This window comes from Pinus tabuliformis, chromosome 7 (assembly GCF_031772625.1).
Source record: "Pinus tabuliformis cultivar Carrire ecotype Pingquan chromosome 7, CPIR1, whole genome shotgun sequence".
Taxonomy (NCBI): Eukaryota; Viridiplantae; Streptophyta; class Pinopsida; order Pinales; family Pinaceae; genus Pinus; species Pinus tabuliformis.
This window is the reverse complement of record NC_142293.1, coordinates 1,227,735,674-1,227,748,203: the sequence shown is the minus strand read 5'-3', so window position 1 is coordinate 1,227,748,203 and position 12,530 is coordinate 1,227,735,674. Positions and strand designations below refer to the sequence as shown.

General features: G+C 44.2%; 1 protein-coding gene across 6 annotated transcripts in view; it reads right to left on the bottom strand.

The window, feature by feature from the left end:
• Positions 1 to 12,530, bottom strand: part of LOC149251810 (uncharacterized) — a 395,150-nt gene that overhangs the window by 64,960 nt on the left and 317,660 nt on the right. The window lies entirely within an intron of this gene.

Genomic DNA, 12,530 nt, shown 5'->3' with positions numbered 1-12,530 from the left:
GTTATTTCAGTCTTGCACAGTTGTCAGTGGTCACCTATATATATTGTGCAGAACAAGCAGTCACACAAATGACTGAAATCACAGCTTTTATATTATAGTCTAAACTTTAAAGCAAACTTGATTTGCAAATTGATTCTAGCTTCAAAATATACAAACTATGGGATAAAGAGATAGAGAATTTGCATGTTAGCTTAACAGTGTGAAGAAAATATGGCAAATCTATGGAAAAGAAAATCCAAAATTTGCAATGGTAACCACCTTAGCAGACACAATGTTTTCTTGAGAAAAATATGTTGGATCAAAATTTATATTAAGAAGTATCTTTCTGCATAAGACAGAATTTTTCATTTCCTAAAATGAAACAGTAATTAGAAGATCAAAAACAAATTTATAGCTAAGTCACCTGACAAGATGACACGGGGCATGGCTGACACAGAAATATGAGTATCCAACACGTGGCATGGCAACCCTTGGAACAGGACACACGAGGACACGGAAATATGAATATTCAACACGTGACATGGTGACCCCCGGAACAGGACACAGAAGATATATATATATATATATATATATATATGTTAGTTTCCCTTAAAACCCACTAACTGATTTGTATTTTTCTAAGTGTGCGACCAGAAATATAAACAATTGTTGTTCTGGAAACTTAAATTACAAATACACTAAGTTTTCTAACTTGGCATGCACAGTGGAAATAAACAAATCAGAAGGCAAACACATTCAGCACATAGAACACATGATATTCCCAAGAAACCCCATCTCCTGGGTGTTCATTTTTCCTGGTACCTCAGAATCGGGTCTATATCTAATCATGATCATAAACACAGTGAAATACACACAACTTCAAGCACTTTGCACAGCGGAAATGTAACAGTAGTGAATCAACAAAGTACACAATAATTTTGCAGACCCAAAACTTGTTTTTATTACAACTTTAATAAAACAAAAACAAGGGCTCCCGTACCAAGGATCATGGCCCTTGCAAAGCCCTGATACAAGGAAAAACTAGGGCTTGAAGTCAACAAAGTCTGACTGTCAATCTGCCCAAACAACAAGAAACAAATCACTAACTTACTTGCCGTAGATGACCTTCACTTACAGCCCTTTTAATCCTCTTGTCCTTGGTGTACCTAGCAGGTCCGTTGCCACCTTTCTCACAGAAATATTGCACCTTCAATGCCTCTACACTCAGCTACTCACAAGGGTCTTTGCTGCTCCAAAGACCTTGCATCCATCAGCTCCAACATAAGTCTGCTTCTCACAGTGAATCAGCCCACCTATTCAATGTATACTAGCCCTGAAACAATGCTGCCCAATCAAGCATTCATGGACAGACTTCAATGCTTCAAATCAGCAACTCTCTACTTGACACATCAGCCCTCACACCAGCAGATTCACCTTGTCACAAGCACAGCCACCCTTGAACAGCAACTTCTATTCAAACTAAGGTACTCGGCCCTCCATAGAAAACACCTTAAACAGACTTTTCTGCCTCCTTAAGTGACAGCCTACCTGGGTCAGCTTCGGCCCTGTTCCTAGGGCTAGGGCAGCTTGCGGCCAACCCTAATTAGGCCCTGCAGCTGCCTTAATTTCTCAGTCCAATGCACAGAAACCCCTCTCTAGCTGCAGCCCCTGTAAATACACAGAAAAGTACATGGAGAAGCCTTCTTCTAGGCTGCGGATGGACCTTCTAGCCAACAGAAAAACAGATGTGTCCTTAACCAATAACCAGTCCAGCTTCCTCTAGAACAAATGTTCAGTCTACATGAAGCAAAATCTTCTCTTGCTACAGCTAAATCCTTAAGGTTTGTGGCTCCTTCTTGGGTTGATATTGAACATAAGATAAGTTGCTATGTGAGGTACTCCCACAACCCCAGGGGTACCACGTTTGTGAGGAATTGACCCACATAAATGTGGTTTTGTGGGCAATGTACCCAAGAAGTGGGCTTTGTACCCAAAGCTGTGGGCGAAAGACCCAAGTGAAAATTATTGTTTATTCTATTGGATGCACGAGGGGCACCTTTGATGAGCTAAAGGGCACCTATGACTACAATGAAGAGGGTGAAAGTCAATGAAAGAAATTTTATTTCTAAAGTTAATGGTGTTTGAGCATGTAGGCTCAGGTCGGCTTGGGTTAAAGCGGTGACCCTTGGTGGCAAATTGACTCCACTAAGAACACTATAAGTAGAACTAAGAAGTAAAATTGAGCTCATTTGGCACATCCATGGCAATCATTCTAAAGTGAAGACAAGATCCTAAGTGACTGCATATATTTAAGGAGTCGATCTGGAGTTGAAAGAAGAATGAAAAGTACTCTCTTTCTCGTGTTCTAGTATAGGCCGAGTTTTGGAGTGTTGGTCAAGTTGGTTTTTGGCATGGTTATGGGCATAAATTTGTGATTCATCTTTGTGAACAGGCCAAGTAATTTTTTGTGTTGTGAAGGAGGGTTGAGACCCTTGTCTTTGTCGAACAGGGAGGTCGTTAGGCCTGTGGAACAGTTGGAGAAGGGGTCAATCTTAATCAGGTATATGCATGGGAGTTTAAGGGCCAAGCAAGTGAGGTGATCGCAAAAATACAGGACTGACGTGGCCGCAGAAGTTAGCATAACCTGAGGTGGCTGCAGGGGTCTAAAACTAGGCTGAGACACCTCATACATTTAGGTACACAGGGCCAATATTCTTCATGGTTGAGCAAAGGCATTGAAGAAGGTATGTGGCAATGTTTTCTACGTTGATGATTGTAGGGTTTGATTGGATTAAAGTTTGTTCAACAAGAGGATTTGGAAACATATTTTGTGCCCTAAGTACAGTGACTTTGCATTAGTTGAGTTATTGTGTGAGGGCAGACATTTGAAGACCTTATGAACAGTACATTTGAAGTTGCAAACCACTATGTGAAGGCAACTGATATTTGGGCCTATGAACAGTGACATTAGAGGAGCATTGTCACTGCAAGAAGGTTGAGTAGTGGAGCTGAAGTGTGCAAGAGAATCTGGAGCAGCAAAGGACCTTCTGAGCAACTAGGGCAGAGGTATTGAAGCAGCATATTCTCTGCAAGTATAGGTGCCAAAGGACATGCCAAGTGTTGAAGGCAAGTGGACTTAAAGGACAAGTGTAAGCGCTTCTTCAGCAAGTAAGTCAAGTTTGTTCTTGTTCTGGGACAAATTGATAGTCAATTGTTGTTGACATCAAGCCCTAGTTTTCCTTGTATCAGGGCTAATTGTAAGGGCCATGATCCCTAGTACGAGAGCCTTGTGTTTGTTGTATTAAAGTTGTAATACAAGCAAGTTTTGGGTTGCAAAAATTCTTGTGTACTTTGTTGATTCATTGTTGTACATTTTCCGTTCGGCAAAGTGCTTTTTGTAGCATTTTAGTGTGTTTGTGATCATGTTTTAGACAGACCTGATTCTGAAGTGCCAAGGAAAAAATTCAACAAATTCTCCCTTTGAACCTGCAAACTCCCTCTCAAACTTGATTCCTCCCAAATCTCGGGAACTTGCTTCCTCCCTTGATCTATAGGCTTGTTTCTCAACCTGTATAGACCACTCTCTCTAACTCCAATGCCTGCTCCAACAGAGTTAGAACCTTTGGGCTTGAGTATCACTTTCCCATCTTGGAATATCACTTCAAACCCCTTCACCTCGATCACTAAGACAGACAACATATTGCACTTAAGCTCTAGTACCCATAGTACATCTTGAAGTCTTAGCAGCCCACTTGACTCCATCTTGAATGGCAAAACACCTGACCCTCTAATAGTCTTATGAATCTCATCGCCAACCTTCACGTGCAACTCCAAGTCCCATTCAGTTAGAGTCTCAAAAACTTCCCGTGAACTTGTAATGTCCCTTAGTAAAATAATTTACCTTAAGTTTATTTCCACAATTTTGGCATTTTTGTGACTGCGGGACCCACGAATTTTTGGAGAAAGACTTAGGAGAAAGGGGAGATCGAAATCTTTTTGCTAGTGGAGCGTGGGGACCACACACATTGGTAAAACGCACTTACCTAGGAGGAAATTCGAATTGCCAAGGAAGGGGAATCGAAAATCTTGTTGGAGGGACCCACATGGGAAAGGGAACTCACAAATTATAAATAGAAGAAGCTCAGCCACTTTTGTGGTCTTTTGCCAATCATAATTTCTATTGTTGCTCGAGTTGCTTAGCCAGGTTACATTGTTGTTTAGCACCGAGTTTTCCAAGGGGAGAGCTCACCCTTCTTTCGGTGGACTACGAGTGCCACCCTAGGGAGGTTAGATTGTACCAAGTTGGAGGAGAGTTTGGAGGGATTCAGAGCTACACACACAACCTTTCTCTCAGCCAGTGCGTATTCCAGGAGGATGCAGAAGGGGATCACGCTTGCTCATTTCAGGTATCTTCCGGGTGGTGTTTGTCAAGAGAAATTTGGCATAGGAGCTTTAGGGGAAGAACAAGCTAATTGATGAGTTTTGGGGCAGGAGGTTGTTGATTGAAGGCAGTACAAATTTGTGCATCCAGGGCTTGCGCATTACCCATTTCCTAGGCAAACATGGGAGTTTGAGGGAAGTGTTTTGGCACTTGGTTTTGCTGGAAGAAATAAGGAGAAATTTGGCATAGTGAGACTCAGCATTTTGGGAGTGATTAGAGGGATTTTTCAGGGAATTTGTAGACAGGCCATATTTCCCAGCCATTACAGGAGGATGTGGTAATTGGGGCCGAATTTCCAGGGTCGGAACCATAACAAACCCTTTATGAGTTTTGGCGGGCTATTTGAGAGGAGCTTGTGGCTAATTTTACAGAATTTTCTGAGCACCGGAGGTGGGTTTTCCAGCAGTATCTTTCCAGTAGACAATGTAGTTTTCTGGGGAAATGCAGGGCATCATTGGTGCAGCTCATTCTCTCATTTGGGCATTCTATTTTATCACCTGGGCCTTGTCAAGCTTGCCATTGAGGCAAGCCTAAGTGCACTCCTTCCATACCATTGTACGCTTGCTCCAATTATTTAATAAAATGGCTCAACCCAATGACATTTCTAGACTTTTTATGGGTGTTCACTGAATTTTCTGATTTTTTGTGTTGCATGTACTATTTTGCTTTGCATATCATTGTTTTTCCTAGTTAGGAACATTACAGTGGTATCAGAGCTCCAATCTTGGCTCAGCCATGGGAGAACTTTCCTATGAACGAGGAGGATAGGTAGAACGTTACTTATCAAAGGCAAAGGTACCGGAGCAGGGAGAGGGAGTTGGAGATTACACCTGATACTGAGGCACGTGGGAAGGCAATAATAGTAACAAATATGGGGGAGCCAAAGAGTAAGGAGGAAGTAGCATTTGATAGCCTCTTGAAGGCCCTAAATGATTTAGCCAAGAGACAGAAGGAGATGTTGGAGGAGATCAAGCAATAGAATAGGGACAAGAGCATCCATCCTGAGTTCCTATTTGGAGAGACTTCAACGGCCTCACAACAGTACGACAACCCATCACCAACCACTCCTCCACCAGCTTTCAATGAGCCAACCAGGACCACGCTGCCTACTTTCCTACCACTAACACCTAGTGAGCAAGGCGGGTTGGATGATAAGATGTCCATGGGAGATTATTTTAGGGAGTGGCAATCCATGGGGGAAGATTTCAAGGCAGCCTTGTCCTTCAGAGATTATTGCCAGCTCAAACAGAATGAAAGGGGCAGGTACAGTGGGCGACCAAGCACACAGAGTTCAGAGTTGCAGCATACTATTGGGAGGATGTATTTTCCCACGTATGATGGATCTACCAAGTGCACAACTCGAGCTTGGGTGGAGAAGTTGGATACCTGTTTCTAGCTTAATCGGATGATAGAGGTGGAAGCCATCAAAATGGCTACCTTACATTTGGAGGGGGAGGCACATGACTGGTGGTTTCATGGCTTGTCCACACTAGGGCATGCCAGCATGGCCTCTTATGAGGACTTCACATGGAGAGTGGTGGAACATTTTGATAGGAGGGACCTGGAGGCTCACTTCAGGGGACTAGCCCAGCTTAGGCAAACTGACCACCCAAAGCAATGCATATCAGAGTTTTTGAGAGTCTCCGTCATGGTGCCAGATTTGTTCGATGCCAGGAGGGTGTACAAACTTATAGAGGGGTTGTTGGAGCCATTGCGTGGACAAGTGAAGTCCACAAACCCACTACTTTGCAGGAGGCTGTGATTTGTGCCAGGGATTTGCAGGGGGCAATCCCCAAGACTAGAGCACCCATACCATCATGGGCTCCCTACCCACAGAAAGGGAATGACATGAGGCCCCCACCATAGCGAGCAGCCCAAGGGTGTGGGCAATTAGATGAGGAGACTAGGAGAGACCTTCGGAGGAGGAAACTATGTTTTACTTGTCGGGAGCTATGGGAACTAGGCCGTAGATGAACAACAGACAAGGCCCACTACATTGAGATCTTCTCGGATAGCGACTAGGAGGATGATGTGGAGTTGGAGATAAGCAGGAGAGACACCAAGACTCAAGCAAAGAGGGGACCACCACCACCTAGGGGAGCACCTTTCGCACCATCTGGGGGAGTCTTCACTTCTTTGCATGGGATTCCCAAATTTTTGACCCTGAGGATCAAAGGCGCAGTGCTGGCACAGTGTGTCTCAGTCTTGGTAGAAAGTGGGGCCACCCACAATTTCATTGATGCCCAGATGGTTCAGAGGTGGGCATCACTACGGAGGAGTTCGAGGGGTTCTCAGTTCTAGTGTCGGGGGACAAGAATATGCAGTGTACCTGATATGTTCCTGCTTTGATAGTGACCAATGGGCAACTACTCGGTCATAGATCATTTCATTGTCGTGGATGTGTCGGACATCAACGTGGTGATGGGTGTCCAGTGGCTCTACTCCCTTGGTTAGGTCACCACTGATTGGAGGAAACTAGAGATGGAGTTCACTGGGTCGGATGGCAAGCAAGTGGTTCTTCGGGGTATGCATTCATATCCTCCATAAACATTTTCAGCGCACAGGATTGATGTTGACTTGAGGCATGGGGGCATAGCATTGGCAGTGGAGCTAAGGATTTCAGAGGTTGGGGGACAACCCAAGCCACCACACCACGACATACAGGCCATTTTGGACAGGTACCCGGTAGTGTTTACGGACATACCACTAGGGCAGCCACCTAATAGAGGACTTGAGCACACGATTGAGTTGGAGCTCGGGGTACATGCAGTTATCACCACTCCTTATAGGCATCCCAAGACCTACAAGGATGAGATTGAGCATGTCATTAAGGAGTTGTTGGCGTTGGGGCACATTAGGCCGAGCTCTAGTCCCTTCGCTTCATCAGTTATTCTGGTGAAGAAGAAGGATGAGACTTTGTGCATGTGCATTGATTATAGAGCATTCAACAAGAAGACTTTGAAGAACCGCTACCCATTCCATACATTAATGAGTTGATGGATGAGCTTAAAGCAGACAATTACTTCTTTAAGATAGACTTGTGCTCAAGGTACCACCAGATCAGGGTGAGGGATCAGAACATCCCCAAGATGACTTTTAGGTGCCACTATGGGCATTTTGAGTTTTTGGTCATGCCCTTTGGGCTGACCAACGCACCTGCCACTTTTTAGTCATGCATGAATCATGTATTCCGTGGGGAGTTGCGGAAGTTTGTACTAGTGTTCTTCGATGACATTTTGATTTACAGTCGGACGTGGGAGGAGCATTTGCAGCACCTGGAGGTGGTGTTGCGCATTTTAGAGGAGCAGCAGTTTTACGCCAAGTTGTCCAAGTGTGAGTTTGGGCTGACAAAGATGCTACACTTGGGGCACATTATTGCCGTAGATGGAGTGAGGGTGCATGAGGAGAAGATCAGGGCCATTCGGATTGGTCAGTGCCCAAGAATGTGACTGAGTTGAGGGGATTTGTAGGCATATGCACCTATTATAGGAAGTTCGTAAAGGGCTTCTCACAGTTAGCAGCTCCCCTCACAGATCTGACAAAGAAGGGGGCTTTTGCATGGACAGAAAGAGCACAGTCAGCATTTGATCGCCTCAAGGAGGTGATGAGTAGTTGCCCAGTTTTGGCACTCTTAAATTTCACTCAGTGGTTCACCTTGGAGTGCGATGCATCAGGTGAGGGGTTTGCGCAGTTTTATCTCAAGAGGGACACGCCATCGCTTTAGAGAGCCAGAAGCTCCTTCTGCATAAGAGGTTGTATTCTATTTACGACAAGGAGATGTTGGCCATCATGCATATGTCGGCCAAATTCCAGCAGTATCTTGTGGGCAACAAATTTCAAGTGAAGACTGATCACAATAGTCTTCGCCATTTTATGGGGCAGCAGGGCCTCAGTGACAAGAAGCAAAGGTGGGTCAGCAAGGTGCAAGCCCAACTTTAATATTGAGTATGTCAAGGGAAAACACAATGTGGTAACAGATGCATTATCCAGGAGGCCCGCAACACTTTTACTCATGAGCATTTGCCATGATTGGAAGGTACGGTTGTTGGTGGAGTACTCCAAAGATCGGCAAGCATATGAGATTCTAGAGGGTACTCACACTGATGAGCGTTACAGGGTGATGGTTGACGTCATATACTACAAAGGGCGCATATTTTTGGTTTTGGCTTCACAGTTGACGGAGAGGATTCTACATGCAGCTCATGACTCTCCATTATCTGGGCACCAGGGGTTCCGGAAGACATACGTGACAGTCAGAGAGTGTTTCACATGGAAAAGCCTCAAGCGGGATGTATTGAGATATGTGCAGGAGTGTGAGGCTTTCCAAAGGAATAAGGGGGAGTTGACCCATCCAGTTGGGTTGTTGCAGCCACTTCCCATCCCTGAGGGGAAGTGGGAGACTATATCCATGGATTTTATCACAGGGCTCCCTACGATGCAAGGCAAAGATTGTATTTATGTGGTGCCAGATCGGGTGACCAAATATGCTCATTTCTTCGCCATTCCAACATGGTATTCAGCATCACAGGTGGTCGAGTTATTCTTCAGGGAGGTCTTTCGCTTGCATGGACTCCCTAAGACCATAGTCAGTGACAGAGACGTTCAGTTCATGGGGGCATTCTGGCAGGAGCTTTTCAGATTAGTGGGCGTTGAGCTCACCCCCAGCACTAGCTACCACCCACAGACGGACGGTCGAACTAAGAGGGACAACAAATGGTTAGAGGGCTATCTACGAAACTATGTGACCAGGCAGCAAAGAGCATGGATTCAGTGGTTGCATTTAGGCAAGTATTGCTACAACACCACCCACCACATGCCCATTGGTGTGTCACCTTTCCATGCCTTGTTTGGTTATGATGCTTTATCTTTTGCTAACATTGTTTTTGGAGACAGTCGGGCCCAAAGGCCAAATATTGGATCCAAGAGAGCCAAGATATCCTCAAGACTCTCCAGGATAACTTATTGATAGCCCAAAATCAGTAGAAGATGTATGTGGATAGGCACAGGATTGACAAACAGTTTGAGGAGGGGGACTTGGTCTTCCTGCGGCTACAACCATATCGTCAGTCTACATTGAAACAAAGGGAGCAAGATTCATAATGTCTTTCATGTCTCATGCCTCAAGAAGGTGTTGGGGCAGCAAGTGATAGCAGCTACGAAGTTGCCACCACTTGATGATGAGGGGCATCTGGTTCTAGAACCGGAAGCCATTTTGGAGACTAGGGCGAGGAAGCTGAGGAGCGAAACCATCAGGGAGTACTTAGTATGTTGGAGGATCTTACCGAATGAGGATGCCACTTGGGAGGGTGAGCACATACATGAGCATCCAAAACTGAAGTTGCTTGGGGACAAGCAACATTTAGGAGGTGAAGACTATAATGTCCCTTCCTAAAATAATTTACCTTAAGTTTATTTCCACAATTTTGGCATTTTGTGACTATGGGACCCACGAATTTTTGGAGGACTTAGGAAAAAGGGGAGGCTGAAATCTTTTGGCTAGTGGAGCGTGGGGGACACACGCATTGGTAAAATGCACTTGCCGAGGAGGGAATTCGAATTTCCAAGGAAGGGGGATCGAAAATCTTGTTGGAGGGACCCACATGGGAAAGGCAACTCACAAATTATAAATAGAAGAAGCTCAGCCACTTTTGTGGTCTTTTGCCAATCATAATTTATATTGTTGCTCGAGTTGCTTAGCCGGTTACATTGTTGTTTAGCACCGAGTCTCCAAGGGGAGAGCTCACCCTTCTCTCAATGGACTTTGAGTGCCACCCTAGGGAGGTCAGATTGTACCATGTTGGAGGAGAGTTTGGAGGGATACAGAGTGACACACACAGCCTTTCTCTCAACTAGTGCGTATTCCAAGAGGACGCAAGAGGGGATCACGCTTGCTCATTTTAGCGATCTTCCGGGTGGTGTTTGCAAGGGAAAATTTGGCATAGGAGCTTTAGGGGAAGAATAGGCTAATTGAGAAGTTTTGGGGCAGGAGGTTGCTAATTGAAGGCAGTATGAATTTGTGCATCCAAGGCCTGCGCAGTAGCCATTTCTTGGGCACACGTGGGAGTTTGAAGGAAGTTTTTTGGAGCTAGGTTTTGCCGAAAGAAATAAGGGGAACTTTCGTGTATTGAGACTCAGCATTTTGGGAGTGATTGGAGGGCTTTCAGGGAGTTTGCAACAAGCCGCATTTCCCAGCCATTGGAGGAGAACATGGTAATTGGGGCTGAATTTCCAGACTCAGAACCAGACCAAAACCTTTGTGGGTTTTGTTGTGTTATTTGAGAGGAGCTTGGGGCTAATTTTACAGAATTTTCTGAGCACCGGAGGTGTGTCTTCCAACAATATCTTTCCAACAGACAGTGCAATTTTAACTTTTCTGGGATAGCACAAGGCATCATTGGAGCACCTCATTCTCTCATCTAGGCATTCTATTTTATCACCTGGGTCTTGTCAAGCTTGCCATTGAGGCAAGCCCAGGTGCACTCCTTCCATACCATTGTACTCTTGCTCCAATTATTTAATAAAATGGTTCAGCTGGATGACATTTCTGGAGTTTTTATGGGTGTTCACGGAATTTTCTAAATTTTTGTGTTGCATATACTATTTTTCTTTGCATATCACTGTTTTTCCTAATTAGGAACATTACAGAATTTGTCATATGCTTCGACGCTCCGCTATCAAGGAACCATGCACCCTCGTTAATGGTACCCTCTGAGAAATGAGAAACCAGAGCAAAGTATTCCTCAAACCTTCTTGAGAAGTCATCTAGCTTAGCTAAATATGTAGCAACCATTGTTATCTCCTTCTTCTTCTCATCGTCTCCCTTCTTCCATGATGAACACTTGCTCGCAAAATGACCATGCTCACCACAAATGTAACATTTCACCTTACTCAAGTCCTTCGCTTTGCCCTTCATCTTTCCTGCAAGAGCCACGTTCTCTTCAATAGACTTCTTCTTATGAAGATCCTCGTCCCGCAATTCCTCTTGGATAAAGTCCTCCCATAACCTATTCCAATTTGGCAGTTTATCTTGAGAAATTATCCCATTGATAAATGGCTTCCAGTCCTTGGTGAAGCCCTTCAAAGCAGTCCTGACTAACTCAGAATCTGGAATGTTATCTCTAATGACAATGAGCTCATCACAAACTTGAAAAATCCTCACCAGATACGAAGCCACACCTTCACCATCCAACATCCTGGTGCTCTTGAGCTTCTCTCTGAATACCAACAACTGGTTCTCATTCTTATTCTGGAAAAGTCCTAAAGAGCCTTCCAAATATCATGTGCAGTGTTCTTCCCAGTTAGATGAGGTATCAAGTGATCCTTGACACCATCTAAGGTGATGAACTTAGCTTTTGCATCCAACTCTTCATATACTTCCAACTCCTTAGGGCCTATTGCTTTTTGAATCTCCTTATCAGCAAAATCCCATAGCTCGTTCACCAACAAGACCAACCTGATCCTTTCCTTCCAAGGACTATAGTTGGACAACCCATCCAACCTATCCTCATACCTCAAACTAGTAACCAACTTGGCCATGTTGCTAGTCCTTCAACAACAAGGCAACCAACTCCCTCTTGAGTTGTTCGTTGTGCACACTCTGATTCAATTGTCCCTTCAAAGTAGCTCTGATACCATGTTGATTTGTCCTAGTTCTTCAAAATCAGGTCGATGTCTAATCACAATCATAAGCACACAGAAATGCACACAACATTAAGCACTTTGCACAGCGGAAATGTAACACCAGAGAATCAACAAAGTACACAAGAATTTTGCACGTGTAGGACGAAAATTTAAATAAAATCTAAATGTAATATGTAATAAGTGGTGTCTACAGATGTTGTATGGGGTATGTGTGCTCAAAATTACACCTCTCACCTTCAACTTTCTACTATGACACACTTTGAAGGGTAAAAAATAAGTTCTAGACCCTCAAAACCCACTTTTCCTAAGTTTAGTGGAAAATGTGGCAATTAATTGAGCCAGCAATTAAATAAATTGGAGAAAATAAATATCAATAATGATGTGGAAATGAGGTGGAAAATCATCAACGAGTTGAAGCCAAGTTATAAAGTGATGTGGACAAAAAAGGGAAATCGAATTTCCTTGAGGG